The 18,975-nt window shown below is 42.8% G+C and overlaps 1 protein-coding gene across 1 annotated transcript in view; it reads left to right on the plus strand.

Annotated features, from left to right (window-relative positions):
- LOC126325620 (neuroligin-2-like) overlaps positions 1 to 18,975 on the plus strand; it is a 402,316-nt gene that overhangs the window by 375,066 nt on the left and 8,275 nt on the right. The window lies entirely within an intron of this gene.

Consider the following 18,975-nt stretch of genomic DNA (forward strand, 5'->3'; position numbering starts at 1 on the left):
GGCGGCGGTGCACAAATGCTGCGCAGCTAGCGCCATTCGACGGCCAACACCGCGGTTCCTGGTGTGTCCGCTGTGCCGTGCGTGTGATCATTGCTTGTACAGCCCTCTCGCAGTGTCCGGAGCAAGTATGGTGGGTCTGACACACCGGTGTCAATGTGTTTTTTTTTCCATTTCCAGGAGTGTATGACGTACGGTCAGCCATGCACTGTACAATGGTGTGGAAAGTACATTTAGAAAAACAAGTTGACCCACCTGAAGAGCCGCGAGCGTTATCAGGTCGGTTCCCTGATTCGGAGAAACACGCCAGCCGCGGATCGAAACTACCCTGAGGTTCAACGATGTGAGCTGGTGTAGTGGGCACCCTGGATGTGGCTGTTAGGCGGTTTCTTACATCCAGTTACACCTAAGCCTCGCTGGTACCCATGTCCCATCACACTTTCACGATACGTAAGCACTTCCGACACGTCTCACTTCGAAGAGGTACGGGTTGGTGACAGGAAGGGAAGTGTCAAACTCTATCACAAACATTGCTTAATCTAGTTTAGCATGCTGACCCGTAAAGATACGAGATATAGCCAGGAAAAAGGCGAAGATGTTTACTAGTGGAGTATTCAGCTTAGTTAATGGACGATCGTATGTTCAAATAATACATAATCAGAAAATATGGGGCTAAAGTCCCTGTGTGTCTTATTGTGTAAAGTATCACAGGGGCTGGGCAAAAATACGGAAAAACAACGATGCCAACCCTCTTAAGACATGGGATAATACCACCAGCAAAAGCGTAGGTATGTGCTCACTGAGTATTCGAGTCAGTAAATGTGTCTTGGAAGCGTGCCCGGAAAGTCGTTGCGGTAGAGGCAACCGCTCACAGTAAGCGGAAATTCGGGTTTGAGTGCCGGTCCAGCATAAATGGAACCAGCACAATGACCTCAGTTCGATGCAAAGGTTAGTCATGGTGAGAACAGTTTTGTATTGATGAGTGGATTGTGTCACAGCTAAGTCAGTTGGGACATGTACATATTAATGACGGTTCCGGAGTGTTTGATGTTTCAATTACTACTGTACCGAAGATTCGTACCGCACTAGGTGAGTGCCCGGTGTTGCTCGGGTTAGTAGTTACTCCAGTCTTCTATTAATCGTTCTCCACTTTCCTCCTCTCTCTGTCCATTTCCTTCTCTTTCCATTCTCTGTCCATCACCTCCGCCCGATCTCTCTACCGCTCCCTTTCTCCCACTATCGCTGTCCATCTTCTCCTCTTTTCGTTCTATGTCCGTCTCCTCCGCTTCCAACCCTCCCCCTCTCACCCTCCTTCCCCACTCTCTCTCCATATCCATCTCCTTTCTCCCCCCTCTCTCCCCGTTTCCTCTCTCCCTCTCCCTCTTTAAATTCTATGTCCATATCCTGCTCCACCTATCTCTGTCCATCTTCTCATTCCCCCTCTCTGTTGTTCCATCTTCTCCACTTCCCCCTTTCTCTGCCTACGTTGTCACCCCAACCCCAATAAAAGGCTCGTGATTATTACCCTCACTACTTTCCAGATCGTATAACAAACATGTTTAAAAACAATTGGTTGAAATACGTAGTTCCAGGGATTAAGATAAGCTACCTGTGACTTTGCTCGAGTGCGCCAATGTCAAATATATTTCAAACATATTGTACACATATACCATCTAAATCTCCCATAAATTTGAGCCTGCAGTTTCATTTTCATGCTGCTCAATGTTTATTACTGCGTATCTTCTGCAGCTGCTTAGTAGTTTGATATACACTGTGATTTATACTGCCGGAAAAAGAAATCGCAACAGCAAGGAGGAGTAATGCGACATAAAAGAAAATTGGTCGGGGAGTCTCTACGTGTGAAAGATGATGTCTATTCAAATGTCGCGCCATTGGCATAAGAGTGGAGCTAGTAGGGCCACTATGAGAATGCAAATCAGGTTTGCTTTAAGTGCATGCTGTAATGGTTGTTAGCATTAGTTACCAGTCTTCTAATGTGTGTGAATTTCTAAGGGACAAAACTGTTGAGTCCTCGCTTCCTAGACTTATACACTACTTAAACTAGCTTATACTAAAAGCAACACACACACACACCCATGCCCGAGGGAGGACTTGAACCTCCGACGGGAGGAGAAGCGCAATCCGTGTCATGGAGCCTGAAACCCCGCGGCCGCACGCGCAGCGTTAGTTATCTTTCAGAATAGGTGTGATGAGTTGATGTTAGCGAATAACGCCTTTATTGATGACGATGATGTTTGGTTCGTGGGGCGCTGAATTGCGCCGTCATCAGCGCCGATGCAAAGTCCCAATTTTTAGACAACCAGTTATTTTGTACACAGTCCAATCTAGCCACTGCCACGAATGATGATGATGATGATGATGAAATGATGAGGACAACACAGACACCCAGTCCCCGGGCGGAGAAAATCCCGAACCCCGCCGGGAATCTAACCCGGGACCAAGTAATAATGCTTTTAAGGCTACAAAGAGGCCATTACAAACACGTCACTGAATTTGAAAGAGTTCGCGTAATAAAGCTACAAGGAGATGGGCTTACCTACTGCACACGATCGCTAGAACACCGGGCTCCCGACATCCACGTGGCACTATTGAGAGGGGCGACAACAATTTTCGGCGTATTGTTGTGGCACATCATACTACATCTGCAGCAGCAATTTGAGCACCAGTTGGCACTACAGTGACACAACGAACAGTTCCAAAACTGTTACTTTAAGGACAGCTCCGAAACAGACGCCCTGTAGCGTACGTTCTGCTGACGCCAAACCAAAGCCTGTTGCAGCTATAGTGGCGTTAAGTGAGAGCTAATTGGAGGGCAGGTGGGAAGTCTGTTGTGTTGTTTGATGAAAGATGGATCAGCCTCGGTGCGAGTGTTGGTTAAGGGGAGGGTTGCCAGTTGAGGGCTTGCAACCGACATGTCGGCGTGCTAGACACATTGGACCTACACATTGAATTACTGTCTGAGGTGCGATTTCGTATTACAGCAGGAACATTGTCGTGGTTTTTCCACACGCTCTGACTGCAAATTTGTATGTCAGACTAGTGATTCTGTGCTGCCATTAATGAACAGCGTTGCAGGGGATGTTTTCCAACAGGGTAAGACGCACCCGTATACCGCTGTTGTAGCTCAATATGCTCTAAAAATTGTCGACACGTTGCCTTGGCCTGCTCGGTCACCAGTTCTTTCTCCATTCGAGCAATATGGGACACCATCGGACGACAATTCCATCGTCATCAACAACCAGTATTAACCGCCCCTGTATTTGCCTATCAAGTGCCACAGACATAGAACTCCATTCCATAAACTGACGCATGTACCTGTAGAGCACTGAAGATGCATGTTTTCTGTGGTGTAACCGCAAGGCACCACACTTGCTAGGATGTAGGCTTCAAATCGGCCGAGGTTCGTCAGTACACGTCGGACCCGCGAGTCACCGCTGTCGACGCTAGCAGACCGAGCGCCGCCACTCGGCTGGTCTTACGAGACAAACTAGCGCACTGCCAGTTCTACAGCCGACTTCAATAGAGAAGGTTCGCTTGTTATAGCTTCAGATATCACATTTACAGTGACGCTAGTTAGTATGGCCCTCATCTAAGTCAGTACCTACGACCTAGCCAGGTGCCACATACAGATTATGCATCGACAATTCATCTATATGTATGAATCAATCAGGATTGTAAAGAAGTATTCGCAGTTAAGTCTATAACTGCATCTGTAAATATTATTGCACAAAGTCAAGATCGACGTCCACCGCTCATGCTGAATTAAAGTTAAGTATTTAATTGTATTCCTGTTTACTAACTTTCTAATCAGCTAACATGTTCCAGATACATCCCGTCAAGTACAATTCATTGATCCTCACATCAGCCTACGTGATCAACGCGTGCAATAAATGGTCACACCTCGTGATCAGACTAAGAGTCAAATTGCGTGACTCATCCAGGTCGCCCATTTTCCATGAGGCCCATAGTTCAACCTCATACATAACATTTTCCTACTTATATTCTGGTAGTTACATCAGTAATTAATGTTCCAACATTTCACATTAAATGACTTATCACACTCTTACATTAATCTCTGAGCTTGCATTTGCTTTAATATGTTACATAGACAAACGTATTCCCGAAATTCAATTACTCTATATTGACAGTTCCTTTTCTGAGATGCAGTTTTTTTACAGCAGTGCATTTTTCTAGGTACTCAGTGATACAGGTGAGTACTGTCTGCGAAACATGTTGCGAATAGAGTTTGTAGCAAAGAAGTAAAAAAAAAGTCATGCATCATGTGACAGTTTTCCATGTTTTTTATTGTTTATGATGTCATATCTCCCTATCAATGTGTTTTACCATGGTACAACTGCCCTGGTGCATTCAGCGGTAAATTTCAACACTGTCTGAATAATGTTTTGCGAGTGCAGGCAGTAGTAAAGAAGTGACGAAGCAAAACGTTACGCCTCAGGCGGCAGTTTCATGCAGTGAACAGCGCAAATGTAGTAAGGAATCAACGTCTTTTTCCTTACAGTTCTTTTTGCGAGTTGCCAGCGACAAAATATTGTATATCAGCTGTAATTATGTGGAAAGTATGTTGCAAGTCATTAAGTACCCTCATCCTCTCATAATAGTTGTGCAAAGTGTGGATACTGCTGCTTCGTGAGCTATGATCCGTTTTGACCCTTACGCCTTCGATAGCTGGGTGGTCCTTATACGCACAGGAATTCTTTACCGAAAGTAAGTGACACATGTCCAAGGCCGACTGAAGCCAGTTCAGTGGTTTAGGATCATCCGGACATACGTACATACATAAATTCATGCTTACGTATATGGATACGTACTAACGTACAATCATTTTTTGTATGTCTGGAAATCAAGAAAAACAGCGTTCACCAAACCACAACGTAGACTGAAGTGTGTGTTGCCTGATCGTGACAGACAGTGATTGATGAGGACTGTTACGGAAAATAAGAGGACGATAGCTGTAAAAATCACTGGACGACTGTCAGCACCGAAACAACACGAAGATAGCTCCTTAAGCAGCAAATAGCAGGCCAGCTGGAATTCCAAAACCACTCATCAGTTATGCAGACGCCTATAACACGAAAACATGGTGCCGAAGCTATAAAACCTGAACTCGGGAAGAAGGAGGTAGTTCATTGGTTCGATGAGTCATGTTCCACAGCGTTTCCAATTTTTGGGAGAGTTTACGTCCCAAGAGTGACGCATGGATTGGGTTATGCGAATGTTTTAGACAGCTATATCGTGGTATTACATAGGTGTGGTATATCATGGGCCCAATGGTTACTCTGTAAAATCACGTTACGGCGAAGGATGATGTGACTGCTCAGGTTGATCAGATCTGTCCCAAAGTACAAAGTTTGTTCTTCAGTTGTGAAGCTTTGTTATGAGTTGACAGGGTCTCTGTTCACATGATTCGCATCGCCCAGGGCCGATTTTCTGAGTTCGAGGACGAAGTTTCGCAACTATACTGCCCACAACAGTCACCGGATCTGAATAATATTGAGCCAATTTGGTCTACTTTGGAGAGATGGAGTGGTAAGAGAGTGGTCGCTAGTCGGCTCTATCATTGTTACTTAAACCCTGCTTTTTTTTCCCTGGAACAATGCTGTAAGATTCCCGTAAAAACCACACAGTGCTTGTAATTATAGATTACGAGCCAAATGGTAGTTGTTGTGAATGCTAACGGGTTTCCTACACCGTATCTGACACGGAAAAGTGTTAGGACTTGTCTGTTTGCATATTTTTGTCCAACACCCACAAATCATTAAAGAATAGAAACATTTTTATGAAGAATTTTATGTTTTTGTAGTAAATTACTGTAATGCTTATCGCTGCACAAAATAATATTACTTCCCACTATGCATTACAATTTAGCTGCCACTGCTATTTTTGCTGTGTAACGTTCGCCCGTTTGCTAACTAGAGAATTGTCCTACCTGGCAAACTGGAGCAATAACAGAGCCACTCTGTCAGCGCACTGTTTGCCGCCGGGCCTCTGGAGATTCACTTTGCAATGCGATATCCTGTGGACGCGTCCGGTGCTCTGCGGGCGCCGCCGGGGACGCCTGCGGTCGCGTCAAAGGCCACACAGTGACCGGCTCCGTCCCTGGATCTTTGCTCGCCCCCTCACAAGACGTCCAGTGACGTCTCGCCGTAGTCTCTGTGTGCCTCACAGACACTGTCCTGTTCCACGGGACAATTTTTCCCACGGCTACACTGTTTACATTCATGATAGGTCCATGAAAAGAACTCAGGTGGCTTCGTCTCAAGGGAAACTCTGCCACACTTTCGTACAGCCTATGCAGGCATGGAAATATTCTAGCAACGCGTTTCAGGTCTCATTCTTTGTCAGCTGTTACACGTCGGCGCATCAGAAGCTGCAACAGTACCCTATGACTCGTGCAACCAATACCTTATATGCTACACTGATTGACAGTCGCTAAGGAACAGAGACATCGTGTGATGGGAATAATCACTGCCAATGCTGGACGTCATGAGACACATAGTACATGTTACATACACAGAAGTGGATTGCGGTTTTTATAACGAAAAACGGTACAGATTTCAATGCATGATAAAACAGGATAACAGACGTCATCTAAGTTCATATTTGATACAGCTATGATACCTACTCAAACGAACCATGGACCTTGCCGTTGGTTGGGAGGCTTGCGTGCCTCAGCGTTACAGATGGCCGTACCGTAGGTGCAATCACAATGGAGGGTTATCTGTTGAGAGGCCAGACAAACGGGTGGTTCCCGAAGCCTTTTCAGTAGTTGTAGGGGCAACAGTCTGGATGATTTACTGATCTGGCCTAATAACCAAAACGGCGTTGCTGTGCTAGAACTGCGAACGGCTGAAAGCAAGGGGAAACTACCGCCGTAATTTTTCCCGATGGCATGCAGCTTTACTGTACGGTTAAATGATGATGGCGTCCTCTTTGGTAAAATATTCCGGAGGTAAAATAGTCTCCTATTCGGATATCCGGGCGGGGACTACTCAGGAGGCCGTCGTTATCAGAAGAAAACTACCGTTCTACGGATCGGAGCGTGCAATGTCAGATCCCTTAATCGGGCCGGTGGGTTAGAAAATTTATAAAGGGAAATGGATAGGGTGAAGTTAGATATAGTGGGAATTAGTGAAGTTCAGTGGCAGGAGGAACAAGACTTTTGGTCTTTGGTCAGGTGAATACAGGGTAATAAATACAAAATGAAATGGGGGCAATGAAGGAGTAGGTTTAATAATGAATAAAAAAATAGGAGTGCGGGTAAGCTACTACAAACACCATAGTGAACGCATCATTGTGGTCAAGATAGACACAAAGCCCATGCCTACTACAGTAGTACAAGTTTATATGCCAACTAGACTGCAGATGATGAAGAAATTGATGAAATGTATGATGAGATAAAAGAAATTATTCAGGTCGTCAAGGGAGACGAAAATTTAATAGTCATGTGTGACTGGAAATCGAGAGTAGGAAAAGGGAGAGAAGGAAACATAGTGGGTGAATATGGATTGGGGCAGAGAAATGAAAGAGGAAGACGTCTGGTAGAATTTTGCATAGAGCATAAATTAATTATAGCTAACACTTGGTTCAAGAATCATAAAATAAGGTTGTATATGTGGAAGAATCCTGGAGAAACCAGAATATTATATAATGGTAAGACAGAGGTTTAGGAACCAGGTTTTAAATTGTAAGACATTTCCAGGAGCATATTTGGACTCTAACCACAATCTATTCGTTATGGACTGTAGATTAAAACTGAAGAAACTGCAAACAGGTGGAAATTTAAGGAGATAGGACTTGGATAAACTGAAAGAACCAGAGGTTGTACAGAGTTTCAGGGAGAGCATAAGGGAGCAATTGACAGGAATGGGGGAAAGAAGTACAGTATAAGAAGAATGTGTAGGTCTGGGGGATGAAGTAGTGAAGGCAGCAGAGGATCAAATAGGTAAAAAGTCGAGGGCTAGTAGAAATCCTTGGGTAACAGAAGGAATACTGAATCTAATTGATGAAACGAGAAAATATAAAAACGCAATAAATGAAGCAGGCAAAAGGGAATAAAAACATCTAAATATGAGATCGACGGGAAGTGCAAAATGGCTTAGCATTGATGGCTAGAGGACAAATGTAAGATGTAGAGGCTTATTCGCTAGGGGTAAGATAGATGCTGCCTAAAGGAAAATTAAAGGGACCTTTGGAGAAAAGAGAGCCACTTGCATGAATATCAAGAGCTCAGATGAAAACACAGTCTAAGCAAAGAAGGGAAAGCAGAAAGGTGGAAGGAGTATATAGAGGGTCTATAGAAGGGCGATGTACTTGAGGACAATATTATGGAAATGGAAGAGGAGTTTGACAGAGCACTGAAAGACCTGAGTCGAAACAAGGCCCCGGGAGTAGACAACATTCCATTGGAACTCCTGACGGCTTTGGGGGAGCCAGTCCTACCACCTGGTGAGCAAGATGTAGGAGACAGGCGAAATACCCTCAGACTTCACAAAGAGTATAATAATTCCAATCACAAAGAAAGCAGTTGTTGACAGATGTGAAAATTACCGAACTATCAGTTTAATAAGCCACGGCTGCAAAATACTAACACATATTCTTTACAGACGAATGGAAAAACTGGTAGAAGCCGACCACGGCAAAGATCAGTTTGGATTCCGCAGAAATGTTGGAACACGTGAGGCAATACTGACCATACGACTTGTCTTAGAAAATAGATTAAGGAAAGGCAAATCTATATTTCTAGCTTTTGTAGACTTAGAGAAAGCTTTTGACAATATTGTCTGGAATACTCCCTTTCAAATTCTGAAGGTGGCAGGGATAAAATACAGGGAGAGCAAGGCTATTTACAATTAGTACAGAAACCAGATAGCAGTTATAAGAGTCGAGGGGCATGAAAGGGAAGCAGCGGTTGTTAAGGGACTGAGACAGGGTTGTAGCCTGTCCCCGATGTTATTCAATCTGTATATTGAGCAAGCTTGAAGGAAACCAAAGACAAATTCGGAGTAGGTATTAAAGTCCATGGAGAAGAAATAAAAACATTGAGGTTCGCCGATGACGTAATTCTGTCAGAGACATCATTGGACTTGGAAGAGCAGTTGAACGGAATGGACAGTGTCTTAAAAAGAGCATATAAGATGAACATCAACAAAAGCAAAACGAGGATAATTGAATGCAGTTGAATTAAGTCGGGTGATGCTAGGGGAATTAGATGAGGAAATGAGACACTTAAAGTAGTAAAGGAGATTTGCTATTTGGGGAGCAAAATAACTGATGATGGTCGAAGTAGAGAGAATATAAAATGTAGACTGGCAATGGCAAGGAAAGCGTTTCTGAAGAAGAGAAATGTGTTAACATCGAGTATAGATTTAAGTGCTACAGAAGAATGCTGAAGATTAGATGGGTAGATCACATAACTAATGAGGAGGTATTTAATGGAAATGGGGAGAAGAGGAGTTTGTGGCACAACTTGACAAGAATAAGGGACCGGTTGGTAACACATGTTCTGAGGCATCAAGGGATCACAAATTTAGCATTGGAGTGCAGCGTGGCGGGTAAAAATCGTAGAGGAAGACCAAGAGATGAACACACTAAGCAGATTCAGAAGGATGTAGGTTGCAGCAAGAACTGGGAGATGAAGAAGCTTGAACAGGATAGAGTAGCATGGAGACCTGCATCCAACCAGTCTCAGGACTGAAGACAACAACAACAACAAGGTACCTAACAGAAAGGCCGATATCAGATTCAGTAAGGAGTATGCCCTCTTTGGGCAGTAAATCACATGTCGCCCATGTTATTCGTGCCGACTACCAAACTGTACTTGGGGCATATTGTCCCACTCCTCTGTCAAGGTGGTTTTCAGTTCGTGCTCGGTTCGGGGAGTAGTGCTCGATGAGAAACAGTTTTGCCAAGAGCATCCCCGGCATGCTCTATAATATTTAGGTCCGGGGAGCACGCAAGCCATTCCATACATTCAATATCTTCGCTTTCCATTGTGTTCGACACCTCACCGATCCTCCGTGGGCTTGAATTGTCTTCTATAAACGGAAATTTGGGACCTACGGCACCCCTAAACTGACGCACATTATCCAGAATAATCTCTCTGCTGTAACGGTATCTCGTGCAAATATACGCAGCGGTGCTGGGGCATTCTACATAATTCCTACCCTCACCATAACGCTTATGCCACACCGATGATGTTCGTGAACGTTCTGTGGCGCGTAACGTGCTTCCCTCACTCCTCACACTGACTGGTGGCCGGAATCTCTTGACACAGTGAAAGGGATTCACCGGCGAACATTACTCAGGCCACTGTTGTTGACCCCAACCAACATGCTCCCTGCGTCAACGAACTCTTTCTCGTCGACTGTTTTGTTGAAACGGGATACACTTGACAGACTTCCGAGCATACAAACCAGCATGATTTAACCGTCACTAAATGGATCTGGCAGATACAACTGTATCGCTAGCAATTACAAAGTCTCCAATGATTTGTCTAGGAGTTAGATATCTGTTCGGAAAGCCACTAAGGCTACGTGTTGATCCTAATGCGGTGTGGCTTTACACCTGTGACCACAGGTGTGCTTTCACTCAGCATTTCCACACCCAGCTGCCTCTTTTAATCATGATACGACATACTCATTACCGCGGCCATTGTAGTGACACTTCTATTGACTTCAAGCCGTCCAACTGCTCGTACACGATCGAAATCACTCAATTGAAGTCTTGCAGCTATGGCGCACAAACCATGTCCACAACAATCTCCGTCCAACACAGTACTGCACGAACGGTCAAAGACATCCTACCCTCTAGATTTCCGTTTTCTGTCTTTAGCCAGGTGTTACGTAGCAATTAGCAGTTTTTCTGTAGTAGTTGGCAGTTATTTTCTAGCAGTTCTCAAGCGGTTTATTTCTTTTACCGAGGCACTGCACTAAAAACAAATCTAACTGTTCCATTCACCTTCTCTAATGATGTTTATGCATCTAAACATCTACATCTACATCAATACTCCGCAAGCCACTTGATAGTGTGTGGCGTATCACTAACTTATCGCGCTTTCCTTGCTCCACTTGCGAATGGTGCATGGGAGGAATACTAGTTAATAAGCCTGTGTATTACGTCTAATTTTTCGAATTTTCTCTTCCTAACAATTTCGCTTAACATATGTGGGAGGGAGTAATATGGTGTTCGACTCTTTCCTGATAGTACTCTTCGAAATTTCTGTACTAGACCTCTCCATGATCTACAAGCCTCTATCCTAACTTCTGCCACCGACGTTTGTTGAGCATTTCTGTAACGCTCTTGCACCGACAAAGCGATTACGTGACGAAATGCGAAGCTCTTCTTTGGATCTTCACTATCTCTTGTACCCCCTACCTCGTAAGGGTCGAAGATTACTGAACAGCACTCAGGGATCGATCGGAAAAGAGACTTGTAAGCTACATCCTCCGTGTTTGAGTTACATTTCCTTTGCATTATTCCTAAGAATCTCAGTGAGGCATCGGATTTTCGTCCTGCTTCTTTTATGTAGTCATTCCACTTAAGGTCATTCTGGGTACATACTCCTACATATAACGGTGATACTGTTCCCAGTAATTTGTCATCAATGGTGTAGTTGTACAATTGTGGATAACATCGCTTATGTATGCACAGTATATTATATTTATTTACGCTAAGGGTTATTCGCCAGAGCCTGCATCATTTATCTACTCTGTAGGTCGTTCAACAAATCTATACTACCTTCTGACCTTGCTACTTTCTTATAGACAACGCCAACATCCACGAACGGTCTTATAGAGCTTACGACAGTTTCCGCTGTATTTTTTATGTACATTATAAACTGTAACGGACCTGTCACGTTTTCTCTGGATATTTCGGAAATAACACATACTCTTGACGATTTGGTTCGGTTTATAGCGACGTGTTGAGTTTATCTGAAAAGAAGTATTTAATCCAATTGCAAATCTGGTCCGATACTCAGTAATCTAGCACTTTTTTTTTTTCACTGGAAGGCACTGAGGTTCTCATGTAGGAACAGAGCGAGCTGAGCTTCACTAGATTTCTGTTTGCAAAATCCATGTTGATTTTTATAGAGAGAATCTTCGCTCTTCAGAAACATCATGATATTTATTTCCGTGATCGTTCTGTTTCATTTCGCATCTTTGTACTACCCCTAAGTATTTATGCTTATGTGATGCTGACAAATGACCTTTAAGTGGGTACTGTCGGGTTTTTACGGTTTGCTTCAGGCACACTCTCTTTACTCGCGATTACAATATCCCACAGCTTTATCCTCTAGGACATTAATATTTACGTCTTTATCGACAGATTCTTTTTGTATTGCGTATTGTGACTTCCTACTCCACAGGCATCGATATTTCTTCCTCGAATTTTATTGAAACCTATTTTGACACAATAAAAAGTAAATCAGTCGACTGATTTGAGGCGTAATACATTGTAATGATCTAGCTTCAATACAAGTAATAGTACCGCTTTACGTAGAGTTCTCTGTAGACAGTTACGACAAAATTGGATAACTTGATTTTCCTTGGGTTTGAATGCAAACAGAAGGAGCTCAGACAATGATCAAGTGATCAAACAACGATGTTGTGGGTTCTTTCAGGGAGAGTCTGCGTTGGCACTTGGCCGTGCCTCATTATTTTTTCGACAATGAGTGGTAATCACGTTTAGAAACAAAATATTGTTTCTTACATATCTAACTAAAGGAAACACCATTTTCATGAACATATTTTGAACTAAGCGTCGGAATATTATGTCGCAGTCAGTCACTATTTTCACAATATAAAACTCATGTAATTAACAGTAAGAGAAAAAAGAGTTTGCATGGTCCATGGTGAAAAATATTCGTGTTTTCGGTAGAAAATCTTCGCTTCATGCCATAGATAATTGCTATTACATAATGCAAAACATCTTCAGGTTTTGTTGTTCAAATGTGTGTGAATTCCAAAGGGACCAAACTGCTGAGGTCATCGGTCCCCAGACTTAGACTCTACTTAAACTAACTGACACTAAGGACAACACACACGCCCTTGCCCGAGGGAGGACTCGAACTCCAGCGGGAGGGGCCACGCAATCCGTGATACGGCGCCTCTAACCGCGTGGCCACTCAGCGCGGCCAAATTTTTGTTCAAACATCGTGTACGCACTCTGCGTTCACTACTCTGTGGCATATACCACCTGCCCGGAAAGTTCCAAGACTGATTTTATTCCTGACATATATTTTTACCCTTCTAGGTTTTATATAATATTCCATATCATGTATGTAATGCTAAGCACTACTGAAAGCAAAAATGAAATACATATGAGAAAGTTCCACACATTTCTACTGATAGAAACAATTTAAAGTGAGTGTGAATTACAAATCAAAAATGAAAATAACAAAGTACAAGTCACGGTAAACAGCAAAATATGCAAAACACAATCCTACATTATACTTCTTGCACTGGGTACGTACTGATGTCGTACAGTTTATTCTTTTAAGTTGTTGTATTCTCACGATCAGATGATTCATTCCAATCATTCTTTAGCTCGTCTGCTCGGGATTCCTCCAGGTACTTTTAGTGATATCGCATACCACCTCAAGTATAATTTCACAACTTTCACTTTGAAAATTCACATGTTTTATTGTATTGCCATTTTTTCGGTAGAGTATCTAGGTACTGTGTACATTCATATCCAATAAATTATGAGAGTCCAATACCATTTCCCGTTATAGATATACTCGTATGTCTTGTGCTGATTCACATTTAGACCCAACCGATCAATTCCACCCAAGTACTTTTCGGATTCTATCAGAATGGAAGGTCGAGGAACTGCGAAGTGTTTCCTTGACTATTGAGAATATCTATTAACTTTATTTAATGCTGCAGAAAAAAAGCCTTTTTTACGCCATTTGCAGAGCAGCAAACCATTTCTCGTTTGTATGGCAGTGTGAATAGTATCTCTTTCATATTTCCCCACTCCCTTTCTCTTTGAAAGTAGCTAATTTTGAGGAATATAGATTTCTGTTACAAGTTTATGCCTGAAAAGCCGCCTTCATTACAAAAAAGATAACAAATTTATACTTGTAAACAACTTGTTTAACAACTACATGCCAAATTTATTGAAATACTCTCTTTAGTGCTTAGCAATACTTCTGTGTAACTGAAAATGTTGCATGTTTTCCTGCAGTACAAATGATGTTACATAAATTTCGAAGTAAGAATTGTGACAGTTTATTTGTAGAGGGTCTATTTCCAATTCACGAACCTGAATTGCAAAATATTGTAATTGTTATACTTACTCTAACTTCATGATGTGATGTGATTCTGGCAGTAGAAAAAAATGTTTAAATTCAACTGCCCGTTGGCCCCTGTAGCAGTTTGCTTCTCACAACTACTAACACAAAACAAAATGTTTCAAATGGCTCTATGCACTATAGGACTTAACATCTGAGGTCATCAGTCCCCTAGACGTGGAACTACTTAAACCTAACTAATCTAAGGACATCACACGCATCCATACTCGAGGCAGGATTCGAACCTGCGACCGTAGCAGCACCGCGGTTCCGGACTGAAGCGACTAACACAAAACAAAGATCACGAGCTGAACAATATTTAAATAAGGGTAAAAAGATTATAGTTGATCCTTTTCCTCCTAAACAATTACGAAGATTTTAAAATGTTTTGTTTGGATTTGTCGTAATTAAGATTCTATAGCCTTAAACGTGGTTACTGAAGTATAATTTGGTACATGTGCTTCTCACTTTGTACTATGATATTGCAATACCTTTGTTTTTTTAGAAGTACTATGCTATGTTCCCTCGGACATGCATATATATCCGAAGGAACATTGCGTCGCACTGCTTAACAACGCAGGCACTGCAATATTGTATTTCACCGACGATACCAGGCAGCGATTATCGACTAAATTTTCCACCCTCCTCCCCTGCTCGGGAATTACGTAATGTGTACGAGTGCAGGTTTTGACGCATGAACGACGACATATAGAAGATTTGATTTGGCTCTGGGTCGTGCAGGGATTAACAAAGAGGTTTATGTGACCGCTCGAGTAACGCGGGAAATCCGGATTCGAGTACCAGTTCGGCACACATTTTAGTGTTGTCATTCCACTCACAGCTGATGGTTGTCCGTATTCTCAACTGCGAATATGTTTCATACGCTTAGTATTACATTTAAGAGCACAAAATAGCTTTATAGGTCTCAAGTCGAGGGTATAAACACGCTCAGGTATGAGGAAGGTTTATGCATCTATCAAAGCACGATTATGCAACTCATAGAACACAACAAAGAGTAAGCAAAAGTGTTTTATTGACAGTAAACAAAATTACAGGAATATTTAATGAACATGGAAACACACATAAATTGTATTGGTAGTAAACTAATTTTTGCCTATCTTCCACATCTTGGCATAATATGGCCTGCATAGACATCTAAATGATTGATATTCATCATCATTGTCCGAGGTGCAGTTTATGCACACAAATAATAATGTGCGTCCTGTGGCGAAATCGTCGTCCGCCGAGCAGTTTCATCTACGGCACTCGACGTAATCTTGATTTCTTCGTAATTGGTTGTATCGTCTCAAGCAGCAAATACACATACAATTTTGGTCCTATCCATCGAAGAAGACCTATCGACATTTACTCTTGTTCTTCCTTTTAGCAATTTCATCCCCTTATAATTGCTTGCTCTCATAGAATTAACATTGTCTGCTTCAGATTCATTAGATTGCAATAGGATTTTTTTAACGATTTCGTCCATTTATTCTCATAAGACGTCATTTTCTTAGACAACATTTTCAACTGCTGGTGCCGGCCGGGGTGACCGAAAGGTTCTAGACGCTACAGTCTGAAACCGCGCTACCACTATGGTCGCTGGTTCGAATCCCGCTTCGGGCTAGGATAAGTGTGATGTCCTTAGGTTAGTTAGGTTTAATTATATCTAAGTTCTAGGGGACTAATGCCCACAGCAGTTAAGTCCCATAGTGCTCAGAGCCATTTTGAGCCAACTGCTGGTGTCCTAAAGATTCCTTGACTGGGGTATCAGTTACGGGAGCAATGCGGAATAATGCTTAAACGTGCTACAAGAGAATTGCGTAATTTCACGCCAACATCAAGTTTGAATTAGTTTAGAAACTACAGTAGTAGATTTTGGGCTTTCAGTTTACACAAATATACCTTGTAAAGTAGAATAATGTTCTGTAAAGTTACGTATAATTGTCTATTCTCGATAGGAGCTTCGATATTTTAGTAAAAAAAATTACTCATTTGGCACAGAAACACAAATATGTTCTTGACACCAAGACGTTCACGCGGCTGGTGCTGCGCCGTTTGTGAGAAGGCTCACTAGGTGGCAGCACTAATCTTCCATTCAACCTAGCAACACTGATTGCAGAGAAACGTGATCTGCGTAAACGTGAGCCTTGCGTATATCTGCCCTCAATCTAACGTTGAGCATAATGGGTTAATTTGGACGCCTTTTCCTGAAGACGTACTTTTATTTGAATGACACCACAAAAGAATTTCTCACATCGGCGACAAACGATTCTCCAATATACACTGATGGAAAAAAATCGCATAACCAAGAAGGAGTTCTATGAGATAAACTAAAGTTGTTAGGCATGATTCTACATCATAAAGGTAATGTCTATTTAAATTTCACGTCAGTAGCATAATGGTGATGGTATTAGCGACACTATGACTTATGTTAGTTAAGAATGCTTTTAAGGCGACAAAGACGTCATTATCAACACCAGACGAAGTTTGATCGGCGTCCTGTATAGGGCTACGAGAAGCTGTATGTTCCTTCTGCGATACTGCTGCAAGACTTGGCAGGAGCACAGCCACTGTATGTGATCGCAGGCTGCGGTGTTTAAGGGAATGTACGGTCACAAGACCATTGGAGGACGTATGGTCGTATGAACATTGTGCTTCCAGACCGCCATGTGGCGCTAGCGAGAGGCAAGACCATCGTGGTCGAATTAGGGCTCTTGGCGCATCGTATTGCATCTGCAGCAGAAATCTGAGTAGCAGTTGGCATCACAGTTACACAACGGTTACAGAGAGATTATTTCAAAGGTATCTCTGAGCCAGACGACCTGTAGCGCGCACTCCCCTGACCCCAAAACACCGCCGTTTGCGACCTCAGTAGAGTCAGGTCAGAGCTCATTGCTGAGCAGGGAGAAGGTCTGTTGTTTTCTGACGCAAGCTGATTCTGCCTCGGTGCCAGTGATGGTGGTGTATCGGTTAGAATGTGATCAGCTGACGCCTCCAACCAACTTGTCTGTGAGCCACACATACTTGACCTACACCTCGTGCTGTTGTCGGGGATGAGATTCCTTATGACAGCAGCAGAACTCTCTAGGTTACCCACGCTCCCTGACCGTACATCAATCTGCTTATTCGACCTGTCATGCTGCCATTCATGAACAGTACTGGATACGATATTTCCGAACAGTATGACGCTCGCCCACATATCGCTGTTGTAACTTAAAATGCTCTACAAATGGTTCAAATGGCTCTGAACACTATGGGACTCAACATCTGAGGTCATTAGTTCCCTAGAACGTAGAACTAGGTAAACCTAACTAACATAAAGCTATCACACACATCCATGCCCGAGGCAGGATTCGAACATGCGACCGTAGAAGTCTCGGGGTTCCTGACTGAAGCGGCTAGAACGGCACGGCCACTTCGGGCGGCTAAATGCTGTACAGAGTGTTGACATGTTGCTTTGGCCTGCTCGACCGCTAGATCTGTCTTCAATCGAGTACATATGGGACATCATCGGATAACAACTCCAGTGTCAACTACAATCAGCATTAACCGTTCCTGTATTGATAGCATCGATGTCCATCCCACACACTGATATCTGGCAGAGTGCAACACAGTGCACGGACGTCTACATGCTTGCATTCAACATTCTGGTACTTACATCAATTATTAATGGGGACTGATGATCTCGCTGTGTGGTCCGCCCCCCCGCCCACGGCCTAATAATATAGCAAACAACCAATCGGTTGAAACCTCCTGGCAGATTAAAACTGTGTGCCGGACCGAGACTCGAACTCCCCTCTTTCAGGAGTGCTAGTTCTGCAAGTTTCGCAGGAGAGCTTCTGTTAAGTTCGGAAGGTAGGAGACGAGGTACTGGCAGAAGTAAAGCTGTTAGGATGGGGCGTCTGTCGTGCTAGGGTAGCTCAGTTGGTAGAGCACTTGCCCGCTAAAGGCAAAGGTCCCGAGTTCGAGTCTCAGTCCGGAACACAGTTTTAATCTGCCAGGAAGTTTCATATCAGCGCACACTCGGCTGCAGAGTGAAAATCTCATTCTGGAACCAATCGGATATTTATGTCCCCGCATTTCGTATTTAGAATGACTTACCATGTAAGAGTTTTATTTATAGTATGTAGGGGTTGGCTATGTAGGGGTATTTTGCATGATCATATTAAGTCCCATAGAGCTAAAATAGAATGGATTATTTGCATATAAGTTATACCCAGTAATTATAACTTGCTTATAACAAAATAGCAAGCTATGTACTATAAACATATACAATATATATGAAAAAACTCTATCATCTCGTCAGAATAAAACAGATATATCGGCTATGGGATCCTCCCCTCAGTCTAAGAGAATAACCTATAACAGCCGTTACGAGATCTACTCTTCATTTAGAAGTGGACGAGACTGTTTTAGCCCTGTACGATTTTACTGCGTGGTCATCATACAACTGAAGAAATTTTTTCAGCTGAAACACACAACACCGACTATTTGAAATCTAGTCACACTGTAACTGAGTCGTTTCGCATGAGAAAGCTTCGGTTTTCAGATAAACGCTATCAGGAGAAACAGAATACCTTATGTGATAAAAGCTACCAATCAACTGATAAGTAAATTGATACGCACTGGGGCCACTTTTGACA

The sequence above is a fragment of the Schistocerca gregaria genome, chromosome 2, assembly GCF_023897955.1.
Source record: "Schistocerca gregaria isolate iqSchGreg1 chromosome 2, iqSchGreg1.2, whole genome shotgun sequence".
Classification (NCBI taxonomy): Eukaryota; Metazoa; Arthropoda; class Insecta; order Orthoptera; family Acrididae; genus Schistocerca; species Schistocerca gregaria.